Below are 25,606 nucleotides of genomic sequence, written 5' to 3'. Positions count from 1 at the left end.
ACTCACCCAGGGCAGGGCGCTGCTTTGGCTTACCTTCGCCACGTCCTCTGGATCACCCTGGTTTGCAGTTGCTGGAGGAACAAAAGACCCTGATGCTGGGAAAGATGGAAGTCAGGAGGAGAAGGGGGCGACAGAGGATGAGATGGTTGGATGGCATCACCAACTCAGCGGACGTGAGTGTGAGCAAGCTCCGGGAGATGGTGAAGGACAGGCATGCTGCAGTCCATGGGGTGGCAAAGAGTCAGGACACGACTGAGGGGCAGAATGACAAAAGAAACATCACCACCATTATCACCACCGGGGACATCGCGGTGGGTAGCATTTGTCCAGCGCTCCCTATATACCAGGTCCCGTGCCAAGCCTTTCATGCGTGTCTGTGAGTTTGGTGTCCACTTTACAGACCAGAAGATGGAGCAAGGCGAAGGCACCCAGCCGAGATAACAGGCTTGTGGTGTTCCAGGGAACATCTGGGCCTTGAGTGCTGGAATGAGCTGGAATGTCAGAGCTGAAGCCGAGCTGGAGCTAGAGTCTTTGCTCGGGCTGCGAGAGGTGGGGGCTGGGATTGGAGGCTGCAGAAAGCAGAAAAGTAGGCTGCAGGTCACGGAGAGAGAGCAAACCTGAGAGAAAGATGTTGACACGCCTCCATCCTGCAGCAAGAGGCAGCGTGGACTCACACGGGTGTAAACACAGACCTGCACACGCTGGCATATAGAAATGCATGGACCCACATACATGCACACACATGTGTGACACACACACAAGCACTGGATGCCTTGTGCACACCGCCATGCGCCCCCCCCCCTCCGGCAGACATGTGCATGCACGTGTCCATGAAGGCACCATACCCACACGTGAGCCCACCTCAGTGCTCGGGCACGTGGACACAAACCCAATCCGTGCTCACAGAACTTCATAATAGACCATCTGCACACTTCTTTTCTTAGCAATTATCATGGTTCATTCATTCATGCAACAAACATATGTTGAGCCATTTTCGGTGCCTGGCCAGGGGGTGGGCACGGCACACCCAGCCAAGAGGACCCACAGTTTCAGCCTGCCTTCCTCGGAGCTCACAGGCTGTGAGAAGACAGACGGGTAACAGTGGACCAAAATCTTCAAGGATGCTTGACGTGGGGGCCCTGGAGGAGAAGCACAGGGAGCTGTAGGCTGGAGGGACTGGAGGGCTGGTCCACGGGGACTTCCCAGAGGGGGTGTGTTTTCACGAGTGAGGGGACCTGCTTTGGTTCAAAGACAGACAAGTCAGCAGGGGGGGGTTGACCAGACAGAAGAGGCTCGTGTGATGGGTGGGTGAAGCTCAGATAGGCCTCAAGAGCACGGGGTAGAGGTCTGCTGCCCCAGAGTGGCCAGCTCCGGCCCAAGAGTGCCCACACACGGACTCCTTTTCCCATTGGGAGCCTCCGAGGGCAGGGCCAAAGGGGGTGACTCTTGTCTGTGCCCCCACCCCCGGCACCCAGCCCAGGTGAGCGCTGGTGTCTTAGGTGGGGTTCTGGTCTGCAGTCCGGGAGTGGCCACAGGGTGGTCTCTCTCCCCTTCCCCTCCCCACTCTGTCCCCCCTTCCCCCTTCTGCTTCTCTCCTCCCCCTTCCCCTTTCACTGTTCCTCCTCCCCTCCCTGGAACTCCTTTTCTCTCTCACACACACACACAGCCTCAGTTTTCCCATCTGTGTAGTGGGTGGGTACCAGCCCCGTCCTCACTGAGCTGTGAGGGTGAGTTGAGGGGAGCCTACTTCACGGAGGGGGCTTAGGAGGCTCCCTGATTCTCTAGGCAAAGCTCAGCCTTGGCACCTGGCAGTGGGCAAAGTCACCCCCACCCTACCCTATTTCCTATTCTGCCCCCATGTCATCCACACACACAACTCACCACATACAGCCCCTGCAGCCCCCACCCCACATCTCACATATACTCCCCCCACCACACCTATCTTGCATCAGCCCCCACACCACAGGCCACCTGCTACACACGGGCGTGCACGCACACACGCACACACAACACATTCACGGGGCCATTGGGGGAAGCCTGGCCAGGCTTCCCTACCCCACCCCCCCAGCCAGTCTCCCCCTCCAGCCCTGGGCAGGGCAGTGACAGACGGCCCGCGAAACCCCCCTGACCCTGGCTGCGGGGCTCTGCTCATTGATCCAGAGATGCTCTTTCCTTTTCCTCAGGCGCTTCTCTGAAGGATGGAAAAATCGATGCCCGCGGATGAGCGGGTGCAAAGAAGGTGCGGACAGCAGTGCTGGGGAGAAGGCCAAGGGCAGGGGGAGTCAGGCGTCTGGGGTCCCGCGGCTGTTTCCCATCTCCTAGGGCACACTCCGGGCACACTCCAAGGCGGGTGTGGTCCGCCCAGCCCGGCAGCGTGGTTTTGGTTTTTATCATTTTGTTCTGATTACCAAAGCTATAAGATGTGCATGTAGAACATCAAAATCACCAAAGCCCTCCCCAGAGGTCACCTCCCTGTTAACGTGCATAGTAAATCCTTCCAGTCTTTTTGCCTCTGCACATGGAAGGCACTTTTTATTTCTGCAAAAATAGGACGTGCTCCACCGCTTTTTTTTTCATCCGACACTCTACTGCCCAGCATCCGTCTGTTCTGTTACCTGGTGATCTGATGTTGCTCCTATCGCTTGGTGGATATGTGCACAGCGCAGGGCTTGAGGTCAGAATCTTGGCCCCTTGGCTGTGTCACATTGGACAGTTGGCCTCCACCCTCTGACCTTGCCACCCTCCTCTGTGTGGTTGGGGCCACTGATGCCAGCCTTACAGCCTTACTATGAGAATTACATGAGGTCAGAGGCAGAAAGGACTCATTCATTGCAAGCACATCAAAACTATTCCATCCATTGTGGGTATTATTATTTTTTGTCTCTCTGGTTATAGGGCTAAAGCATCATTTACTTAGCCAACCCTCTCTCATTGACCATTGAGGTTGTTTATTCAAATACCCTTAAAGAAGGCTTTTATGAATATCCTTGTCGAGAAATCTTTAACAAATCCTCAACTATTAATGTTGAGTAATTTCTAGGTGGAAAGTTAGACATGTTAGGAGAAGCAGGCTCGCTTTAGGACCAGTCTGTCTGCATACTGCCTCATGGCCCTCCTGAAAATGTTCTGATGACCGTGTCCTGGGACTGCCATGGCGAATTATCACAAACCTGGTGGCTTAAAATAACAGAAATGTATTCCCTCACATATCTGGAGGCTGGAAGCCCAAAATCAAGGTGTCAGCAGGACCGCCCTCACCCTGAAGGCTCTAGGGGAGCATCTTTCCTTTTCTGCTTCAGCTTCTGCTAGTGGCCCACATTCACCGGCCCTGTCCCCAGACTCTGCCTTGTGGTCACATGGCCTCCTCTATTTTTTCGCCTTGTGCCTCTTACAAGGACCCTGTCTGTAATCCAGGTTGGTCGCTTCATCTCAGGATCCTTAATTTAATTGTATCAGCAAGGACTGTTTTTTTCCAAATAAGGTAACATTTACGGCTTCTGGGGGTTAGGTCATTGTCATATCTTTGGGGGCTACCATTCAACCTCTACACGCTCCTACCAAGGAAAGAGAGTAGTGTTAAATTCCTTTGCCCCCTCACCACACAGGATATTCCAACTTTTTTGAACCGTTTGGCCAATTTGATAAGGTAAAAAGGATCTCTTGTTTTAAAGTGCTTTTTTTTTTAGTGAAGAGAAACCTATTTTCATAAACTTGCTGGTCATCTGTTTTTCTTATTTTGCAATTCTTATTTCACGTGCTTGTTGGTCATTTGTTTTTCTTATTTTTTTTTTAACTGATTCATGTCCTTTGCTCAATTCCCTGTCCGCTGTTGTCTTTTTTGGGGTGTATGAGAGCTCTTTGTAGGTGAAGATGAACCTTCATTATACCTTATAAATATCTCCCTAATTACTCACTTGTTTTGGGGTTTTTTCATAGTTCTTCAACATACATAACTTTTAAACTTTTTTGTAGTCAAAGTTTCAAGAGCATTTTACCATCAACTGAATAATTAAACAGACTTTTCCCACTCACATTATTTTCATCTAGCACTTTTACAGTTTGACTTTCATATTTTTGTTATCTCTGCAATTTATTTTACTTTAGGTGCATGTTAAGATGAATTACCTTCCCTGCTAATTATTGAACAGTTGTCTTAATAGCATTTAATAAATAGCCCATACTTTCCCTATTGATTTTAAATAATATTTTTTTATTCACTTTGGCTTCTGGTTCCAGTGACCTAGCAGACTGCGTTAATGGTGATACTCCGCTCACTCCTCCTGATGAGGAACACCAACAAAATTTAGCAACAACAACAGAAATAATCTAGAAAGAAACAATGGGAAATTCCCAGGTCTTGGAAGTTGGGAGGGGAAAACCAGAGCCAGAAACTATTTCATAACTGAAGACCCCCCGCAAAAGGACAGGATCCTCAGTGGAGAGGTCTTAGCTGACAGCTAAAAATAGAAACCTGTTTTAGACAGCTAAAAACAGGACAAAATGATCTACCGCAAGGGAGAGTAGGCATAATCTGAAACTGAGATCATAGCACATCTGAAAGAGACTATAAACCAAGTGTGCTTTAAATTGTTAAAAGGGGAAAAAAGACACCATAAGAAAATAAAAAACACCTTTTGAAAGAGGCAGGTTCAAAGAAAAACAAAGATCTAAGAATGAAGAACATGACTGCTGAAATTAAAATTTCAGTGGGTGAGTTAAATAGCAGATTAGACACAATTAAAGAAATGTTCATGAACTTAAAGACAGAACTGAGGAAATGTTGAATGCAGTTTATAGAGATAAAAAGAAAAACCAAAAATAGAAGCAAATAAGATAGAGTGAGGAGGTCTGACATATGTCCTAAAAGAGAGATTGTGAAGAAAATGGGAGAGAGATCATATTCCACATGGTAATGTCAGAATATTCCAAGAGTGATGAAAGACACTACTCCTCAGATTTTAAAAGTGTATTAATGCCAAGAAGAGTGTATAACATTAATCTACACTTAGATATAGATACTAAATATACAATGCTAAACACAAAGAAAATTATTTAAAGCAACCAGATGGGAAAACAGTGCTCTTAGTACTTTACACATTAACTTCTTTGGGGAGAGGCTATGCCATGCAACATGTGGAATCTTAGTTCCCCGACCAGGGATCAAACCCATACCCCCTGCATTGGAAGCATGGAGTCTTAACCTCTGAACCACCAGGGAAGTCCCCTACACTTAGCTCTTTAATTCTTCAAAACAGCAGTGTTAGCATTATCATGATCCACATTTTAAGGGTGGAAAATTAAGGCACAGAAAAGTGGTTAATCTTCATTACTTCACATTCCTTCAGTTATTTTGCTACAGTCATGGCCCCTGAAGAATCATATTTTCCCTTGATGGTAACCTTTTGTGAGGTGACTTTGCTGCTCTCCCTTCAAGAGGACACACTTGCCACAAGGGAGAATCTCTTTTCCCAACCTTGATTGTGGTCTGGTCTTGAGACGTGCTTTGACCAATGGAATGCAGCTGAGATGATGCTGTGTGGCTTTCAAAGCCAGACATCAAGGAGCCTTGCAGCTTCTACTTTTGCTCTTAGATTGCTTCTGCCATCTTGTCAAGAAACTCAATGTGGACTCCTGGTGGAAGAGAATTGAGATGACCTACCTGGCAACCCTGATAGCTCAGCTGGTAAAGAGTCCGCCTGTAATGCAGGAGACCCCCGTTTGACTCCTTGGTTGGGAAGATCCCTTGGAGAAGGGATAGTCTGCCCATTCCGGTATCCATGGGCTTTCCTGGTGACTCAGATGATAAAGAATCTGCCTGCAATGCGGGAAAGCTGGGTTCGATCCCTGGGTTGGGAAGATCCCCTGGTGGAGGGCATGGCAACCCACTCCACTATTCTTGCCCGGAGAATCCCCATGGACAAAGGAGTCTAGCAGACTACAGTCCATGGGGTCGCAAAGAGTCGGCCATGACTGAGCACACATACCTGGCAGCCAGACTAACTGCCAGGCTTTTAAGTGAGGCCGTGCTAAACCCTTTACCCCATTCAAGCCCCAAATGAGAGCGGGCACATGAACTACTCTAGGCAGGGCTAGCAGAAGAACTTACCAGCTGAATCCAACTCATACAGCAAAACTGAGAGCAGTAAATACCTGGGCACAGAATTACACAGTGACTAATGGCAGGGCCAGGATGTGGACCTAGTCCGCCCAGAACTCCAGGTCATGTGCTTTGACCACAATCCCACACATGCCACAAACAAATAACAAAAACTATCAACAACAATAAAGGCCAAAAGACAATGCAATAATAAATATATTCCAGATGATGAAAGAAAATATTTGTCAACTGAAAGTGTCTTTAAGCTAAACTGTCTTTCAAGAGTGAAAGCAAAATATAGATATTTCAGGGATTTCCCTGATGATCCAGTGACTAAGACTCCTCCCTCCCAATGCAGGGGGCTGAGATTCAATCCCTGATCAGGGAACTAGATCCTATATGCCACAGCTAAAGATTCCACGTGCTGCAATGAAGATTGAAAATCCTGCATGCTGCAACTAAGACCCAATGCAACCAAATAAATAATTTTAAAAAAAAAGAAATTTCAGACAAAGACTAAGAAACTTTACCACTCACAGAGCTTTGCTTAAAGAATTAATAAGGGGTTATCTAAGGAGCAAGGAGCTCGAGCCCTGTATCAGGTATGTGATGGGTGATGAGCAAAGATATTAAAATGTGGATAAAGTCTAAAGAAGAGTTGACTGTAAAAATCAATAATAATGACAAATGTAGGCTCAAAACGAGATGGAACCAAAATACTAGGCAATCATACATGGGGACTGGAAGGTATGGTTGGAGTTAAATCACTCTAAGACTCTGTACTGTCTAGGAGGAGGGAGGAGAATGTTGATTTAGACTATGTTAAGTCAATTATGCATGATAAAAATTTAAAAATAGCATCTAAAAGGCACAAATGCAATGTATAACTTTTAAACTGATAGAAGGAAAAGGGAAATAAAATGCAATCAGTCCAATATAAAGCAAAAAAGAGGACAGAGGGAAGAAAGCTATTGACTTTTTTGTATGTTTATCTTATAACTGACTACTTTTGTAGAAAGCTCCTAAATATCTAATAGTTTTTCATTTGCTTCCCTTGGGTTTTCAAGTAGGTGATTATCCACAAATAAGGATAATTTTGTCTTCTTTTTAGTGATTATCCTTTAGTTTATGTTTCTTGTCTTATTGCATTGTCTAGAACTTTCAGAACCATGTAAAATTATGGAAGGATTATTAAGCATCCTTGCCTTATTCTGGACATGGCTTGAATGCTTCCAGTATTTTACCATTAAATAAGGTATTGGCTTTTGGCTTGCAATAGATATTCTTTGTCATGTCATTGGATTAGTCAAGATAAGTAGATTATGCCACAGCAACAAATTATCTCAAAATATGATGGCTTGAGAGAAGTTTATTTCTTGTTCATATTAAGTTGGCTGTGTTTGCAGGTAGTTCTCCAGGACAGCTGTGATTGGCTCAGCATTGCACCTCCACATCACCAAATGCTCCTGTACTTACTGAAGCAAGGAATATAGAATTGGAGAGCCTTGCACCAGCAATTCATACTGTTCTTGATACTGTTCATGGGGTTCTCGTTGCAAGAATACTGGGGTGGTTTACCATTCCCTCCTCTAGATTTTATTTTCTTGGCCTCCAAAATCACTGCAGATGGTGACTGCAGCCATGAAATTAAAAGATGCTTGCTCTTTGGAAGGAAAGCTATGACAAACCTAGACAGCATATTAAAAAGCAAAGACATCACTTTGCCAACAAAGGTCCATATAGTCAAAGCTATGGTTTTTCCAGTAGTCATGTACAGAGGTGAGAGTGGGACCATAAAGAAGAATGAATGCCGAAGAACTGATGCTTTTGAACTGTGGTGCTGGAGAAGATTCTTGAGGGTCCCTTGGACTGCAAGGAGATCAACTCAGTCAATCCTAAAGGAAACCAACCCTAATATTCTTTGAAAGGACTGATGCTGAAGCTGAAGCTCCAGTACTTTGGCCACCTGATGAGAAGAGCCGACTCATTGGATTAGACCCTGATGCTGGGAAAGACTGAAGGCAGAAGGAGAAGAGGGCAGCGGAGGATGAGATGGTTAGAGAGCATCATCGACTCAATGGTTATGAATTTGAGCAAACTGGAGGAAATGGCAACCCACTCCAGTATTCTTGCCTGGAGAATCCCGTGGACAGAGTAGGTGGGCTATGGTCAAGGGGTGGCAAAGAGTTGGACACGAACTTAGCGACTGAACAAGTACCAGCAATTAAGTGCTTCTACCCAGAAGTGACATACATTAGCTCACAGAAACTGCCAAACCCAGTGGAAAGTGCAGTCCCAGCCTGGAAGGAGTACTGGAGAGACTGGCAAACATTGCAGATGTCACCATACACATATAAAGGAAACATGCTTTTTTGCTAATTTTAGACTTGGGACCCTGAAAGACCTTAAGAATCAACTTGAAAAGTCATTTGGCCTTGGCTATGGGATGAGTAGCAGAGGAGGTTAGTATTTTTTTTTTTTTAAGTGAAATCAGGACTTCCCTGGTGGTCCACTGGGTTAAGAATCCACCTTGCAAGGCAGGGGACTTGGGTTTGGTCGGGGAACCCTGGTCGGGGAACTAAGAATCCACATGCCGCAGAGCAACTAAGTCTACATACTGCAGCTACTGAAGCCCTTGAGCTCTGGACCTCGAGCCACAACTGGAAAGTCTGTTCTTGGCAACAAGGGATCCCACACATTGCAATGAAGATCCTGTGCGCCACAACTAAGACCTGATGCAGTCAAATAAATAAATTTTTTTTAAAAAGGTGAACTCATGCATTCATAGGCTCTGATGACTTCTGTCTCCATTGGAGCTGAGCTAACATGCTTTCCTCTTTAATTTCGTAAGGCCTCTGAATCTTTATAAGGCATCTTCCCCTTTTCTGAGCTCATTTAGCAGATTTCTATTTCTCCCTGCCCCTGAGTCTCAACCAGGATAATTTGCTGGTGTTTTAATTAGGATTTTTATCATATTCCCAAGCAAGGCTGGTCTATGGTTTTATGCTGTCTCCCAGCTCTTCATTTTTAGGTTGTGCTACATTCTTAAGATGTTGCTAAGTCAAGTCTGACTCTTTGCAACCCATGGACTGTAGCCCACCAGGTTCAGACTTTGTCCACGGGATTTCCTAGGCAAGAATACTGGAGTGGGTTGCCATTTCCTTCTCCGACATTCTTAAGATAGTTAGGGAAGTTTTCCATCTTTCCTGTATCCTGAGACACAATGTTTGAAATGTTTGAATATTTGCCAGTAAAAGTAAAGGACCTAACACTTCTCGAGGAAGTAGCTCTTTACCTACCATTTCAATTTACTCTATTAGGTTTTTTGGTTTTCTCCTACTTGTTGAATTGATTTTGGTTATATGTATTTTCTTATTAAAAATATCTGCTTTTTCTCATTTTTAAATTTATTATCATAAGGTTTTACTTAGTATAATTTAATTTAAAAAATTTTGTTCCAATTGTGCATTCACTTCTCTCTGCTTATTATCTTTGGATCTGCTGAAGTTTTCCTAATTTATTAGACTTTCCAAAAAAACAAGTCATTGGTTTATCTTTTATTTCTATTTTTCTTCTCAAATTTATTAAATTCTGCTTTTTGCCTTTTTCACCTTCCACTCTTCCTTATTTAAAACAATTCACATCATTGAGCTATGAATTTTCTTCCTTGTAACATTTTTAACCACCTTCCTATATGTTTAGATAAATATCTGGTATTTGTAGTGTTATTATTTTAAAATAGCTGTCACATAGGTTTTACTTAGGAGTTATTTACAAAAGTGGTTTTTAATTTTCAAATGGTTGGTTTTTCATTTAAACTTTTTGTTAATAATTTCTAGCTTAATTGCACTGTGGTCAAAGAATGAGGCTTTCACTATATCTGCTTTGGGGATTATATTGAATTTTTCTTTATGGCTTAATATATGATCAATTTTCATAAATGTTTGATGGGCTCTGGCAAAGAAATGAGTATCTTTTATTTGTTGGGCACCAAGTTCAATTATTAAATCAACCTTATTAATTATATTATTCCAATCCTATACAGACATGGGAGGGAGAGAACATTATTTAACTATGTCAAACACAGAAGTATGTTAAGTCTCCTCCAGGGGGTTTTATTTTGTTTGGGTGTTTTGTGTCTTTTGTTTTTCTTTTTGCCACTCCACATGACATGTTGGGTCTTATTTCGTGGACCAGGGATCAAAGACAAGCCCCCTGCAGTGGAAGCGTGGAGTCTTAACCACTAGATCACTAGGGAAGTCGCAGCAGTCTTTTTGGTTATCTTTCTATGTATTTAAGTTATTCCTCCCCTGGTCAGGTCTAATCATATAGGATGTAAAAAATTCTGACAGTCGGATCTTTATTGTGACCTGTACTCTTTATCCATTCAAAGGATCTGTCCCATCTCATGCTTTTTGCTGTGATTCTTGGTCCAATATGAATATTACTATCTTTGCTTTCCTTTGACTTGAACTAGTCTCATATAACTGTGCTCGACCTTTTATTTTCAACTGTTTCTCGTCCTTTGGTTTTAAGTGAATTTCTTTTTTTTTTAAGTGTATTTCTTATTAGCACTATGTAGTCAAATTTCCATCTTGGTCTTTGTTTTATCCAATCCAAGAGTCTTTGGTATTTTACTAGGAAAAATCACGCACTCACATTCATTGTTAACATCGACCCTGTGGATCTCACCTCCATGGGAGAGCTGGTCTCTGCCTTTTTCTCTTTATTTCCTCAGCTGCTTCCTTTTGTTCTTGAATTTTGTTTTATGGACTTCGAATTTTTGCTTTAATCTTCTGCAGACTTTGGTTAGTAGCTATTTCATTTCTTTTTAAAAAATTTTCATTGGAGTATAGTTGATTTACAATGTTGTGTTAATTTCAGATGTACAGCAGAGTGAGTCAATTATTTTGGATTGTTTTCCCGTATAGACCATTATAGAGTATTGAGTGGCATTCCCTATGCTATACAGCAGGTCCTTATGCATTATCTATTTTATATATAGCAGTGCATATATGTCACTACTTCATTTCTAATTGCACTCAAAGTTATCTTAATTGAAAAAGTCTTCTATTTGCAGCTGCCTAATCATTCAAGGAGAAACAGTGCCTCCTGAAACCCTCATTAAAGATATCTCTCAGGTACCCCCCCACCTTTTGATCTGCTTTTTCTACTCTATGACGTGCCATGTAAGAACAATTTTTGACATTTGTATTTAGTCTGGAAGTGATATTGACAGCAAATCTTTAGACTCACTGCTTTTTAACTGGCTTTTGTACTAATACCCAGGCTTATTTAAGGCCTAGGGGTTGTCATTCTTAGACTCCCAGCTGATGGGAATATACCTCTTAGTAATGAGTGTTCAGTAGTTCCCCCCAAACCTCATAAACATGGCTCCCTTACCATTTAGTGTGACACAACTTAAATCAGCCTGGGTTTGTTCTTTTAGAAGTAAAGCTCTTTCCTTCCTGGCGGCATATACAAGTTGTCATTATTTGTATGAATCGCAGTGTTTTTCCAGAACATGTCTCAGCAGAAGCCTCAATTTATTTCCCCAGAACACAACGAGCCTTTCCAATCTGCATATTCAGATCTTTTTGTTTCTTTTTAAAACACAGGTGAGTTTTCTTCATTGTATTCTAAGTCATCTCTTATTCTAGCCTTTTCTTCAAGAATCTCAGCTATGTGTTTGCTGTCTTCTCCTCCTTATCCCTTTCTCATGTTTTGTCATCTCTCAATTTCTGTCACACTCTAGGCAATGTCTCAAGATGGACCTCTCCCCATCACCGGTTCCACTTTCCTGCATTACAATGTCTGCTTTTTACGGTCTCCAGCGTGGACTTCAATGCATTGTTGTTGTCGTTCAATCGCTAAGTCCTGTCTGACTCTGCGACCCCGTGGACTGCAGCACGCCAGTATCCTTTGTCGTCCACTGTCTCCCAGAGTTGGCTCAAATTTATGTCCACTGAGTTGGTGATGCTATCTAACCATCTCATGCTCTGCCGCCCCTTCTCCTCTCGCCTTCACTCTTTCCCAGCATTAGGGTCTTTTAACTCCATCTGTCTCAGTTTCCTAGGGTCACTACACCAAACTGCCACAACTGGGTGACTTACAACAGAAATGTGTTCTCTCATGGCTCTGGAGGCCGGAAGTCTGCAGTCCAGGTGATGGCAGGGTTGGTTCCTTCTGGAAGCTCCGAGAGTGAATCTGTTCCATGCCCGTCTCCTGGCTTACGGCATTCCTTGACTTGTGTTTGCATCGCTCCAGTCTCTGCCTTCACCTTCCCCAGCCTCCTCCTGTTTCTTTCCTGTCTGTGTCTTCTCTCTCTTTTTAAATAAGTTTTATTATTTTTTTGGCTGTACCGAGCAGCATGAGGAGTCTCTTCTTCCCCCAGCCAGAGATCTAACGGGCACCCTTGCATTAGAAGCACACGGTCTTAACCCCTGGACAGCCAGGAAAGTCTCCAGGCTTTCTTTTCACATCTTTCAGGGCTGCCCTGTGCTTTGTGACTCCTGATTTATAGAGCGGGTCTTCCCATTAAAGTGGTCACATGGTTTCCTGAAGTCTTCTTCTGGTTCCTTTAGGAAACTGCTGTCAATCGCCTGATCTCCAGTGTTTCAGAATGCCAATTTCCTTCCATGTTCAGAAGTGTTTTTTCACAGTCCATTGTGGTTGATGCTTTTGCCTCTGCATTGTCCCTCAAACACAGAAACATTCATCCACACTCCACAATCAGAAGTAGACAGGATGTGTAGATTGCCTCTGGCCTCGTCCTCTTATTTACTTGTTTGATGGTTCCATCCCATTCTCAGTGTTTGGTCCAGGCAACAGAATCAAGTAGGCTTTTCTCAGTCCATGTCCCAGTTTCCAGCAGGCTCTGCCAACTGCAGCTCTGCTGAAAGAAGGCAGCCTTCTCTCCAGCTTAGTTAAATGATGCTTGGATTTTCTGAACAGACGAAATGAACAGAAGTCCCAGCATGCACTGCTACTAGGGAGTTCTCTGTTTTTCTCCCTCCACCCAGCTTCCCAGAATATGATCATGTTTGCTTCCCAGAATACCTTGTACCATGAAAACCCCCTGCCCTGCCCACTTTTTCTGAATGACCAGGGATATCAGTAGCATGTGGGAGAAGGACAACTGTCCAGTTTCCAGACTGGTGCAGATTCAGGTCTCTGAGTGGGAGCAACTGATGGAGAAGGTTCTGAGCACCTTCCTACCTTTGTCCCCAGTCTCTGTGTCCTGAGCTTTCTCTCCAACACTGCTCCCTACTATTACCCTCAGTATGGCTCCTCCCAGATTCTGGCATGAGGTTGGCAGCTATTTCCCACAATGAGGGAGGTTTCATCTTTCTACCTTCATGGGTATTTAGCGAAAAAATAAGAATGACTATCAGGGTTTCTAGCAATTTTTTTTTAGATAGAACTCCACAGGTTTTTAGTGCCTTTTTTTTTTTTTTAAAGCCCAAACTCACTCATTCACTCACGTTTATTTATTCCAAAAAAAAAAAAAAGTAGTGCATTAATGTCTTGGCTTCATAGTGAATGTTAGGATAAATCAGTTAATAATCCAGGAGAGTTCTGCAGTGATGGAGGAACAAGGAAAAGGCCCAGACCCCCGCCCCTTCGTCCCTGTGCTGTGCAAAGCTGACTTCTCCAGAAATCTCTCCATCTTGAAGGCCTTGTTCTTATGCTCCCAAATTAGCAGTCTGTAAAATCAGACACATTTACTGAGAACCTCCTTTTGGTCCAGGTAGTCTAGACGAGAGCAAAATAGAATCATTAGAATCCCTGCCCTCTTGGTGCATGGTTTCCATCTCCCTGCTTTAGAGCATGGCGCCTGTTTGTGTTCATGGTTTGTGATGATTATTTGATTAATCATTAATCATTAATGATTATTTGATTAATCACTTGGCTAGATTCCTGTCAGACTGATAGCTCTGTGAGGGCAGGGGCAGAGTCTGTATCCTTGTTTGTTAGCAGAGCTAGGACTGGGTTCAGTTCAGTCGCTCAGTCGTGTCCGACTCTTTGCGACCCCATGAATCGCAGCACGCCAGGCCTCCCTGTCCATCACAAACTCTGGAGTTTACTCAAACTCATGTCCATCGAGTCAGTGATGCCATCCAGCCATCTCATCCTCTGTCGTCCCCTTCTCCTCCTGCCCCCAATCCCTCCCAGCATCAGGGTCTTTTCCAATGAGTCAACTCTTTGCATGAGGTGGCCAAAGTATCGGAGTTTCAGCTTCAAGCATCAGTCCTTCCAATGAACACCTGGAACTGATCTCCTTTAGGATGGCCTGGTTGGATCTCCTTACAGTCCAAGGGACTCTCAAGAGTCTTCTCCAACACCACAGTTCAAAACTAGGGCTGCCTAAAGGAGAGGCCATGTGAGCTGGGCTCTGAAGGGTCAATGGGAGTTTGGTGTAGATAAGGTGGTCAATCCCTCTAAGCAAGAAAGAAGACTGAAATCTCTATCTCTGGGGTGTCCTCAGCCCAAACCTTCTTGGCTTTGTTCTCACTGTGGTTTCCACTGCTCCATGGAGAAAGTTCCTCTCTGGATCTCTTTAGAGGCTGAACAACCCCATGTCTGGGCAGTGCCCAGAGAAGGATGAGTTCTGCAGGAAAGGGACGCCCAGGTCATCTAGGCCTAAAAGCTCAGGGGTGGGGCTGCAAATAGACAGAGGCCGGAGTCTGCCTCCTCTGGGCTCCTATTCTTTAGCTTTTTAAAAAGCAGGCAAAAGTAATGCCGTCCCACCGTGGCAGCCTCGGGTTGTCCTCACTTTCCAACAGGAACATTCATGGCTGGGTCTCCTGGACGGGAGCCAAAAGCCATTTGCTTTGGAGGTAAGATTTGAATCAGGCCCAGCTGGGTCTTCCCATCCTTGATTTGCCCGATCCTATTAATAATTAATGGTACAGTAATGAGAACTGCTTTTAATAGAATCTGCTGCCATCAGTGTATTCTGCTCGCTCTTCACCGAGGGTTTCCCCAAAAGGATTCACAGTCACATGACTGCTCTTCCTGCCATGGCACCGGAAGGCCCCCTGCCATTGTCCTTCCCTCCTCTCTTCTGAGCCTGAGCCCCCTCCCCGCTGACCTGGAAGCCCCTCTTGCTTCTCTTACCATTTCCGGTCCCCTCCCTAAAGCCCCGCCCACCATCACTTCAAGGTTCCCACCGTGGACTGAGGCCACGCTATCCACCCAGGCAAGCTTCATCTGTCACCGGGGCAAACTGGCCCCGCTGGGCATGGACAGGGACATCCAGAAGCTGCCGTGTGCCCAGCTTGGGACAGTCACATAAGACCCACCTCACGCAAACAGGAGCTGACACTGGACCAAAAACTCACAGCAAAGGCCAATAGGATGGGTGTGGAAGAAAGGAAACCTGGCCAGGCTGGGTTAAGCCCTGGCTTGGCCACTGTTTATGGGACCCTGGAGAGTATTGTCATCCCTGCCCCCAGCCTCATTTTATTCACCTGCAGAATGGGGATGAAGATGGGCCCTATCCCACCCCCAGAATGTTCTGGGGGAGAAGGGGAGTGGAGCAGAATCAAGGGAAGCTTGGTAATACCTGCTCCTGGAAAATACCCACAGTGCGCCCAGGGTTTAGCTATCATGATGCTCTTTACTGTGGCCTTGTTTATGATCTCACAACTTGGAAGCCACCCACACGTTCAATAATAAGGGGTTGGCGCAAATAAATGTAAGCGTAGCCACACCTTGGGGCACTCAGCTGCCATTGGAAACCTTTGGGCCTCCTGGGATCCTGGGGAAATGCAGGTTCTGGGGCCCCTGGGCTGAGATCATGTACTTCTTTTCTTCGCTTTTTTTTTTTTTTTTGTCATGCTGCATGGCTTGCAGGATCTGTTCTCTCACCAGGGATTGAACACAGGCCACAGCAGTGAAAGCCCAGAATCCTAACCACTAGGCCACCAGGGAACTTACCTGAGACTGTGAACTTCTAACAGCTGCTGCTGGGGGTGGGGTGGGGTGGGGGACTCTCTGGGTACCAGCAGGCAGAGGCCTTGGGCAGAGAAGTTTGAGTTCTGCTGGTAAGAGGAAGAACCAGGTTGCAAACCAGAATGTTCTGTGAGCCCCTTGCTGGGCTCCAAGCAGATCCAGTGCTGCACACCTAGTACGAAGAGTCTGGAGGCTGGAGGCTCAGGCACTCAAAGTTCTATGGATGGGTGATGAATTATAGATCATTTAAAATTTTCTCTTTGGTTTATCTTAATTTCAAAATTATCCACAGTTTACATGTATTCCTTTTGTAAATAGGGGGAAATGTTATTTTCTTTAAAAAGAGAACAAATGTTCTCTTCCTTTCTCTACAACATGATCAGGATAATATTCAGCCTGGAAAGACGGGGAATTCTGGTCTCTTTCCAGAGCCTGTGTGCAGGGCTATGGGCTGGCCCAAACTGACCACGAGGCTCCGGTGCCCAGCGCACCCCCCCATACTAGGCCAGCTGTTTGCACCCAGGGTCCCTGTTGCCCACACCCCCAGGGAAGGGACCACCAAGAGGCACTGGTATCAGTGCCACTTTGCAGCTGAGGGATCCAGAAACTCTGGGAAGTAAAAGACCCACCTAGGGTCACCCAGCTTCCTGTTGGGGTGGGGAGGGGACTTCCAGAAGGACTTCTTTTGGCCAGTAGTCAGGGCAGCCTCGGGGCTTCCCAGGTGACACAGTGGTAAAGAATAGTCTACCTGTCAATCCAGGAGACACGAGAGAGGCGGGTTCAGTCCCTTGGTCGGGAAGGTCCCCTGGAGTAGGAAGTAGCAAGCCACTTCAGTATTCTTGCCTGAAAAATTTCATGGACAGGAACCTGGAGGTTCCTACAGTCCGTGGGGTTGCAAGGAGTTGGACATGACTGACGTGCGCGTGCACGCGCGCGCGCGCACACACACACACACACGGCAGCCTCACCAGAAAAGCAGGTGATGAAGAGCTTTGAAAATTAGCTGGAGCTTTTATGTCCTGGGGGAGGCGATGGGGAGCCATTGAGTGTTCTAAGTGAAGATGAAATGATTCAAGTTGTGGGCAGCTTGGAGCAGAGAGCTATAGTGACAGGGGCCCCAGACCCAGGCCAGGAGGAGATTACAGCCTGCCCAGCTGGGTAATACAGAACAAGGACAACAATATTAGTTAACATTTACTGAACTCCTATGACGTCCAAGGATACGATTAACGCTCTTCACTTAATCCTTGCAGCTACCCTAGGATAGCCGTGCAGTGGTTCTCTCCATCTCTGCGGATGGAGAACTGAGGCTCAGCGCCATGAGGAGGTGCAGGTCACGAGACTTCAATGTGGATGCCCTTAGCACAATGCTATGCCACCCAGAGAACAGAGGGAAAGGAAGATGGCTTCCAGGGAAGGAGTGGGGTGTGTGGATGGAGCGGGAGTGGAACGGGGTGGGATCGAGCCATCCTTCCACCATCACAAGTGACCCCACCTCCCAAGCTGGAGCCAAGCTGGAGGTTTAGAGATAAACAAGACGCACAGCCCCTTCCCGGATAGCCTAGTGTGGGTGACAGACAAGTAGACAGACCATGGCATGGGGGTCAGGGGCACCTCCCTGGAGAAGAGGAAGCCTGGGCTGAGTCCTAAAGAATGAACAGTTGGTCCGATGACCCGGGAGAAAACTCCAGTCCTCCGAACAGCGTGTCCCAGGGCACAGAGGCTGGAAGAGAGCTGGTCTGTCTGGAGCAGAGGTGGGGGTGGGGAGCCGAAAGGCTGCAGGGGTGAGCAGGAACCAGGTCCCCAGAGTCTTCAAAGCCAAGGAGACGAGCCAATTTCAGGCTATCAGAGTTGCTGGGTCATCGTGAGCTGGCGTGACGCTTCACTAGACCTACAGGGCCCTTTGTGGAGAGTGTGGGTCCCTGGGGCCATCCTGGAGGGGTTCCTGGAAGAGGCTGGTGTGGCATTCCAGGCAGGAGATGAAGGAGGAGTAGAGGGGGAACGGCAGCTGGGAGGGTGGGCAGATGTCAGTTCCCTGGGGAGGCAAAGTGGCTGCAGACTGTGGGAGGTGAGAGGAGGGGAGGAAGCAGGGTGGCTGGGTAAGACCCTTGGATGGTAGTTCCTGGGGACAGGGGATGAAGTCTGGGGGCTCACTGGCTCTTGGCAGCATGAAGGGGCTGGTATAGAGGGCCGCTGCCCACCCTGGATGTCCCAACCCCTAACTGTGGTCCTCCGATCAGGCTGCTGGGAAATTCTGGCCTCTGTTCCTGTGACTCCAGGCCCCTGACTCCGCTGTAGTAGGGCGCTGGCTGGAATCTCTGATGTGGTAGAAGGTGCCAATCCAAAGTTTGCTGGAGCTGCCCTGAGCTGAGGTGTGTGCAGCAGCGCATCACATCCTCCCTCTGGCCTTTCTCAGCAGGAACATCCATGGGTTAGTCTGCAGAGGGGGAAACTGAGGTCTGGTGTTGTGCGCCCAAGGACCCACATGGAGGGTGATGGGATCCACTGGAGAGGCTCCAAGACTGTGCCCCAGGCCCTTTGCTGGTCCAGGCTAGAGGAGGGGGAAGTGCGTTGTGACCCCTGCTCTCTGGGAGCCAGCCCTCCCCTGCCAGCCTCTGCCAGGGGACACCAGGTACGGGGGCGTGGCACCCTGGAGCCTTGGAGAGCTGGCCTTGGACCAGGAACGAGGGAGGGAGGGGGAAGCAGCCTGTGGAGGGAGCAGGGGAGGCAACTTGAGCCGCGCCTTCCTTAGCAGACTCTGGAAAGCAGACAGCCTGCTCTGCACAGTGTCACACGGACACTGCACCCGAGGCACGCAGCCACAACCTGCGGCACTGCCCGCCCGCCACGCTCAGCCAGCAGCCAGGACCACAAAAGTTGAGGCCTTTGGGCTGGGAGGCCTTGGGTCTCCATCTCTTTCCTCCATGGCTGTGACCCGGTTAATTCTCACTGAACCTTAGAGGGCAGGTACTATTGTTGCTGTTCAGTCGCCAAGTCGTGGCCAACTCTAAGACCCCATGGACTGCAGCATGTCAGGCTTCCCTGTCCTCCACTGTCTCCCAGAGTTTGCTCAAGCCTACGATGAGTGAAGTTAAAAGCCGCTCAGTTGTGTCCGACTCTTTGGCCCCATGGAGCATAGAGTCCATGGAATTCTCTAGGCCAGAATTCTGGAGTGGGTAGCCTTTCCCTTCTCCAGGGGATCTTCCCAACCCAGGGATTGAACCCAGGTCTCCTGCATTGCGAGCAGATTCTTTACCAGTTGAGCCACAAGGAAAGCCCAAGAATACTGGAGTGGGTGGCCTACCCCTTCTCCAGGGGATCTTCCGAACCCAGGAATCAAACCTGCGCCTCCTGCATTGCAGGCGGATTCTTTACCAACTGAGCCCTCAGGGAAGCCTCCGGTAGGTGCCGTATAAGTGGTGGTCGGCACTGGGGCTTCCGTGGTGGTCCAGTAGCTGAGAACACCTGGCATTGCAGGGGACCTGGGTTCCCCCCCTGGTCTGGGAAGATTCCATGTGCCTTGGGACAATAGGCCCGTGCGCCACGGCCCCTGAGTCCGCGCTCTAGAGCCCGCGCTCCTCTGCCAAAGAAGCCACCCAAGTGAGACGCCTGCGCACCACGACCAAGAGCAGCCCCTGCTTCCTGCAGCTAGAGAAAGCCCTTGCGGTAGCAAGAAGACCTAGCACCGCCACAAATAAATACATAAAATTATTTTCTAACATGGTGGCCACTGCTGGCCGCTCAGGTTCGCTGCTGGCACGTGGCCCGGCCCTGGGAGAGGGGCATGTGCCCTCTGGCTCCCCGAGACCAGGCGCTCCCTCTCCAGACCACCTGGGAGGGTCCTCGGAGGTTAGGGAGCACAGCCCCCTTCGTTTTATTGAGGCCCAGAGAGACAGCGGGCCTGACCCGAAGTCACACAGCTGGTTCTAGAACTGGATCCCGGGCCTCAGGTCCCCATCCTGTGCCTTGTCGGACACGGGGGTCCCCGAGTCTCATCCCGCTCGTGTCCTCCCTGCCCCTGGAGCCCCCTGAGGTGCATGTTACCCCACAGTCTGAGCTGTGGCTCCACGGTGAGACCGGCACAGCCTGACCAAAGGTCCTCCTTGGTCCCCGTTCTCTATACAGAAGGGGTCAGCCAGGGAACGTGAAGTGGGCACCCATAACATGCCAGGTGGGGACGCGAGCCACCCTGTCAGCCACAGTCGGCCACGCGGAAACCCCCAAACCTGCATTTGGGAAAAGATGGCGGGATGCTGTCGACTGCGCTGGGCTGTGAGTGCACAGTGAGTGAGAGCCTGGGCCCCAGCCACGCAGCTCGAATCCCAGCCGATCCTCTCACTGGCTGGGGATCTCGGGTGTGCTGCTCCTCCCAGTCTCATGGTCCCCATCTCTCAGCTCGGGGAGTAAGACCCCTCCCACCAGGCATGAGCTGCAGCGTGGAGAGCCAGGGGCTGCGTGGGCATGTGGGCCAGTCTCCTCCTTCAAGATCCGACAGCTCCGCCCACCACCTCTCCACCCTTTCTTCCTCTTAGTTCCTAGTGGGTCCAGGTTCTAAACCCACTTGGGGTATTCCAGGGCCGCAAGGAGTGGAGTCTAGAATCTTTGAGAAGGGCCATAATGTTCCAGAGAAATCCTTCCTGCAGAGGAAAAGTGGTTGGCCTGGGGGCCCACAGGCCACAGACACCAATGCCAAGCCACACGGTAGTCACGGGATTCTCTCTCCCTGGGTCTGAGAGGATGCATTTGTGTGTTTGTTGCATAGATAGAAAGGTGTATGTGTGTGTGTGTGTGTGTGTGTGTGTGTGTGTGTGTGCGCATGTAGCATCTGCCTGTTGTGGGGACCTGGGGACGGGGAGGGGGTGGTCCTCCAGCCTGGGAGAGCTCCACAAGCCAGGCCCATCCTTCCTCTGGAGCAACCACAGGACCCCGATTTGGGAGCATTGCTGCTGCAGCCGGATTAGAGCCGAGAGAGCTTCAAACAGAGCCCGCCTGGCAACAGGCCTGGAGCCCAAGCTTAAAGGGGCCGCTGAAATTATAAATAGCCATGTTCCCAGTGACTCCTCAGTCCTTCTTGGAGGGGGGATCATCCCACCAGCCCCTTCACCATCTTTCAGTCCAGTCAGCTTCGGGGAGGGAGGGTTGGGGCAAGAAGGAGCTGATGCCTGTCAGAAGGGTTGTGCTCAAACAAACAAGAATTCGCCTATTAAATGACACACGGATTTTAGGATGTAGGGAACAGGGCGTGTGTGCCAAGAGACCCTGCCAGCTGGACCCTGAGGACACTACCTGAGGAGTCCTTCAAGACTAGAGAACATGCTCATCCTCCCCAGCTTTTTGGCAATTGAGTGTCAGGCTCAGAAATGGCTTAAGGGGAGGGGCCGGAATCCACCTCTCGGGTCTAGGCAACCATGCCCGCCAGCTGACTTCTCTGGAACTCGGTCTCCCCACAGGTTGGGGAGAGAAGGGGGGCAGAGAGGAGACAGAAAGGGAGGCAGGGCAAACAGGACCGGCTCTGGGTCAGGCCTCGAGCCAGGTGCTGTCAGGGATCACCTCTGAGTCCAGGTCCCAGCTCACAAAAAGCATGACGACCGGAGGAAGTCAGTTTTGCTGAGTTTGTTAAATGGCTGGTAACCCTGCCCCAGGTCCCCCTCCCCTCCGAGGGCCTCCCTTTTCCATGTGTGAACTAAAGGATGGACAAAGGCAACGGAGGACCCGCCTGGAGGGCTGACCCTGCTGCAGGTAGGGGCTGCTGTAGCCGCCCCTGCACAGATGGGAGATACCGGCCAGATGTGCAGAGACTCAGCTCTGGGGACCACACTGCCAGGACAAGGCCCGTGAGGGTTCAGAACTCAGCTCCGTGTCACTCCACCGGGAGCTCTTAAACTCCCCCCGTTGTGCGTGCCTGTGAACTGATTGCCCCACCATTGGTTAACTGATTGATTAAGTGATCCACTTATTACCTGCCAAAGCTCCTCCTCCTGCCGGGCCTTCCAGGGAGTCCCCTCCCACCCCTACCGCCAGGTCCCAGGGCCTTCCCTAAGCCACCCCCAGGGGCGCCCCAGCAGGCTTTTGGAAGGGGGCGTGGTCGGGGGCGGGTCAGGGGCGGGGTTCTCGCCGCTTCCCGCCCCCGCCCGCTGGGAGCCTACTTCTTAATCTTCAGTGAAGCTCTGCCCATCGCCCGCCGGTTGTCAGGGAAACGACCTCTCCCCTCTGAGCCTTCCAAGGGCTACCCCCCGCCCCAATCCATGCGGACCCGAACTGAGGTCCTGGGATGGGAGAGACTGGGAGACAGACGGGGTAGAGACACCCAGAGATGGAGGGACAGGGAGACCGAGACGGAGATGCACCCAGCCAGGGAGAGACTTAGGCCGCAGAGATGGAGAAAAGAGAGATACGGGCGAGAAAACACACCCCCGCCCCCCACCCCAGTCACGGAGGCCGAGAAGGGGAGACAGACGGTCACGGCCGCGCGCGGAGACAAGGAGAGAGGCCGTGGGAGAGACAGGGTCAACAAAAGCTGGGGGGGGGGGAAATGGAGAAAGATCGAGGGCCAGCCAGGGAAAGAAGAGTCGGGAGGGGGCGAACTTGTGAAAATAAATATTTATAAATTGAGAGTTTCTAAATTCTTCCTGCATTTCCCGTAGTAAATTATTCATCTGTATATCTCCCTCTCTCCTAACTGCTTAGGGAGCTGCGAGGTTGGGGGTGGGGGGGTGCCTTCCGTGCCCCCCCCCCCACGTCTTCCTCTGCCCCTCCCCCACCTCGTTCCCTCCACCCCCTGCCCCCCTCCCTAATCTTCTCCTTCCTGCCCCTTCCTTCCCCCCTCCTCCCTCTTCCCTCCTCTCCACTTCCTATTCCCTCTAACCCCTCTCTCGTCCCCCACACCGCCACCCTCCTGGCCCTCCCACTCCCGCTTCCCATCTCCCCCCCTCCCCTTTCCCGCTCAGGTCGGAGCTGAGCACCGGAGGCAGGCGGGGAGGGGCCGCCGCCCGGAGGTGACCGGCTGCCACGCTCGCGCGTTTCCTCCCTGCCTTAAATAAGAATGATCATCTAAGTCAGCGGGGCTGGGATTAAAAAAACACTCGTCGCTGGCAGTCTGGCACCCCCAACCGGGACCACGGAAATCTTCCTCCGGAGGACTGGGGACACTGGAGATGGGGGGGAAGGTAGAAGCTGGACCAGAAGGGCTCTGCGGCCCAAGGAGCCTCCCCCACCCCCACCCCCACTCCACAGCTGGAGTCGGAGGGCCCACTGCTTCCAGAGAACCTGGCTGAGCCTCAGTTTTCTCCTCTGTGGGATGGGGCCAAAGACTTCACTTCCTGTTCTCTGGGGCCAAAAAGTGCTAGTGTTAGTCACTCAGTCGTGTCCAACTCTTTGTGACCCCATGGACTGTAGCCCACCAGGCTCCTCTGTCCATGGAATCCTCCAAGCAAGAATATTGGAGTGAGTTCCCTTCTAGAGGGCATTTTCCCGACCCTGGGATAGAACCTGGGTCGCCTGCACTGCAGGCAGATTCTTTACCATCTGAGCCACCAGGGAAGCCCCTCTCTAGGGCCCACTGGCTCTCAAATCTGGGAGTCTAGAAGTTTTCAAGGCCCCTCTGACCAGTCCCCACAGCTGATCAGGCATAGAGGAATAACAAGTCTTCGAGGTATGCTGTGAGTCCCAAAAATCAGGTCAGGAGTGGGGAAGAGCAGCCCAGTCACAGTGGACCATGCTGCTCTCTGTCTGTGGCCTGAAGAGCCTCGGTTTCCTCACCTGCAGACTGGGCCAGTGATGGTCCCCTCCCCCGGATGGAGGACGAGGTGCTGCCCCTGTGAACTGGCATGCTGCTGCACACGCCATCCTCCCCGCGGCCTCCAGGTCACCTGCGCGCAACAGCAGCAGGAAAGGAGGCAGGTGCCTCTTCTCTCCCAGCAAGGAGCGGTCAGAGGAGCCAGGGTAGGTGACAGAGCAGAGCCTGCCCTGCCACCAAGACCAGCTCAGAAGTCAGAAGCAAACTTCTGGGGGTTCTTCAGAGATCTGTATCCTTTTTCTTCCTGCGATGCTGCAGGAAGAAAGTAGCCTTACCTTTCTGGACCAGGAGGCCTGGTGTCAGGTCCTGAGTTTCATTCCTGACCCTGCTATTTGACCTTAGCCTTTGACAGCATATTAAAAAGCAGAGATATTACTTTGTCAACAAAGGTCCATCTAGTCAAAGCTATGGTTTTTCCAGTGGTCATGTATGGATGTAAGAGTTGGGCTATAAAGAAAGCTGAGCATTGAAGAATTGATGCTTTTGAATTGTGGTGTTGGAGAAGACTCTTGAGAGTCCCTTGGACTGCAAGGAGATCCAGCCAGTCCATCCTAAAGGAGATCAGTCCTGAGTGTTCATTGGAAGGACTGATGATGAAACTGAAACTCCAATACTTTGGCCACCTGATGTGAAGAACTGACTCATTGGAAAAGACCCTGATGCTGGGAAAGATTGAGGGCAGGAGGAGAAGGGGACGACAGAGGATGAGATGGTTGGATGGCATCACCGACTCGCTGGACATGAGTTTGGGTAAACTCCACAAGTTGGTGATGGACAGGGAGGCCTGGCGTGCTGCAGTTCATGGGGTCGCAAAGAGTCAGATATGACTGAGCGACTGAACTGAACTGAACTTTGACCTTTCCCCTCTCGGGGGTGAGAGTTCCAAGTTTCTTTCCAGCCCCCACCTGCTTAGGATTTAGTACTGCTCTTGACAACAGTGAGTATTACTGGTCTTTGACTCCCCAGGTGCCAGGAGCAGTGCTCAGAGTTTCATGGCTCCTTTCATGCCCCCCTCAACCTTGCTCACCTGGGACCAGTCACTGCTGCACCATTTTACAGATGAGGAAGCTGAGGCTCAGAGTGGGGACTTGCCCCAGGTCGAGTAGCTGGACAGTGGCTGATGGAGATTCTGGCTTCGGTGACACAGAGGGGTGTCCTCACCCAGCTCCTTGTGCTGCCCACAGGGACACCCTAGGCCAGGTCAGTGCTGCCCAGCCTGCCCCAGCCTGGTGACCCCAGGCCCACCAGGATCCTCGGAAACTCCAGTCTCTTATCTGGAGCCTTCTCTTCCTTCTGTCATTTTTCATGAGCACAGTGAGAGATACATGGGGAAAATGACCCCGTCTAGATAATTATCTGCCACCTCTACATCCTGTGACCAGTGACGCCCTCGCTGGCCTAGAGCGGTGGCTTCCAAGCCTTTCATAGACCCTTAAGGGGCATTGGGAGGAGGGGACAGAGGGTCAGGGTGGGCTCCTCCTTCCAGTGTGGATCACTTGGGTAAGATTTAGCTTGAGAAGGTCTAAGGCACAACGCTAAATATTCATTGGAAGGACTGATGCTGAAGCTGAAGCTCCAATACTTTGGACACCTGATGCGAAGAGCTGACTCTTTGGGAAAGACCCTGATGCTGGGAAATATTGAAGGCAGGAGGAGAAGGGGACGACAGAGGATAAGATGGTTGGGTGGCATCACTGACTCAATGGACGAGTTTGAGCAAACTCTGGGAGATAGCGAAGGGCAGAGAGGCCTGGCGT

General features: G+C 49.5%; 1 long non-coding RNA gene across 3 annotated transcripts in view; it reads right to left on the bottom strand.

The window, feature by feature from the left end:
* LOC139030828 (uncharacterized) overlaps positions 1-25,606 on the bottom strand; it is a 56,518-nt gene that overhangs the window by 6,838 nt on the left and 24,074 nt on the right. Inside the window, exons 3-4 of one of the 3 annotated variants that reach the window (XR_011483237.1) lie at positions 862-1,139; positions 34-569 (exon numbers count right to left, since the gene is read on the bottom strand). This is a non-coding gene — a long non-coding RNA (uncharacterized lncRNA). Of the gene's footprint in view, positions 1-33; positions 1,140-13,600; positions 13,853-25,606 lie in introns of those variants that run through there. The other 2 variants (XR_011483236.1, XR_011483238.1) reach the window with 2 other exon arrangements.

Source organism: Odocoileus virginianus, chromosome 2 (genome assembly GCF_023699985.2).
Source record: "Odocoileus virginianus isolate 20LAN1187 ecotype Illinois chromosome 2, Ovbor_1.2, whole genome shotgun sequence".
NCBI classification, from domain to species: Eukaryota; Metazoa; Chordata; class Mammalia; order Artiodactyla; family Cervidae; genus Odocoileus; species Odocoileus virginianus.
The sequence above is the reverse complement of the archived record's forward strand: the minus strand, read 5'-3'. Positions and strand labels throughout refer to the sequence as shown.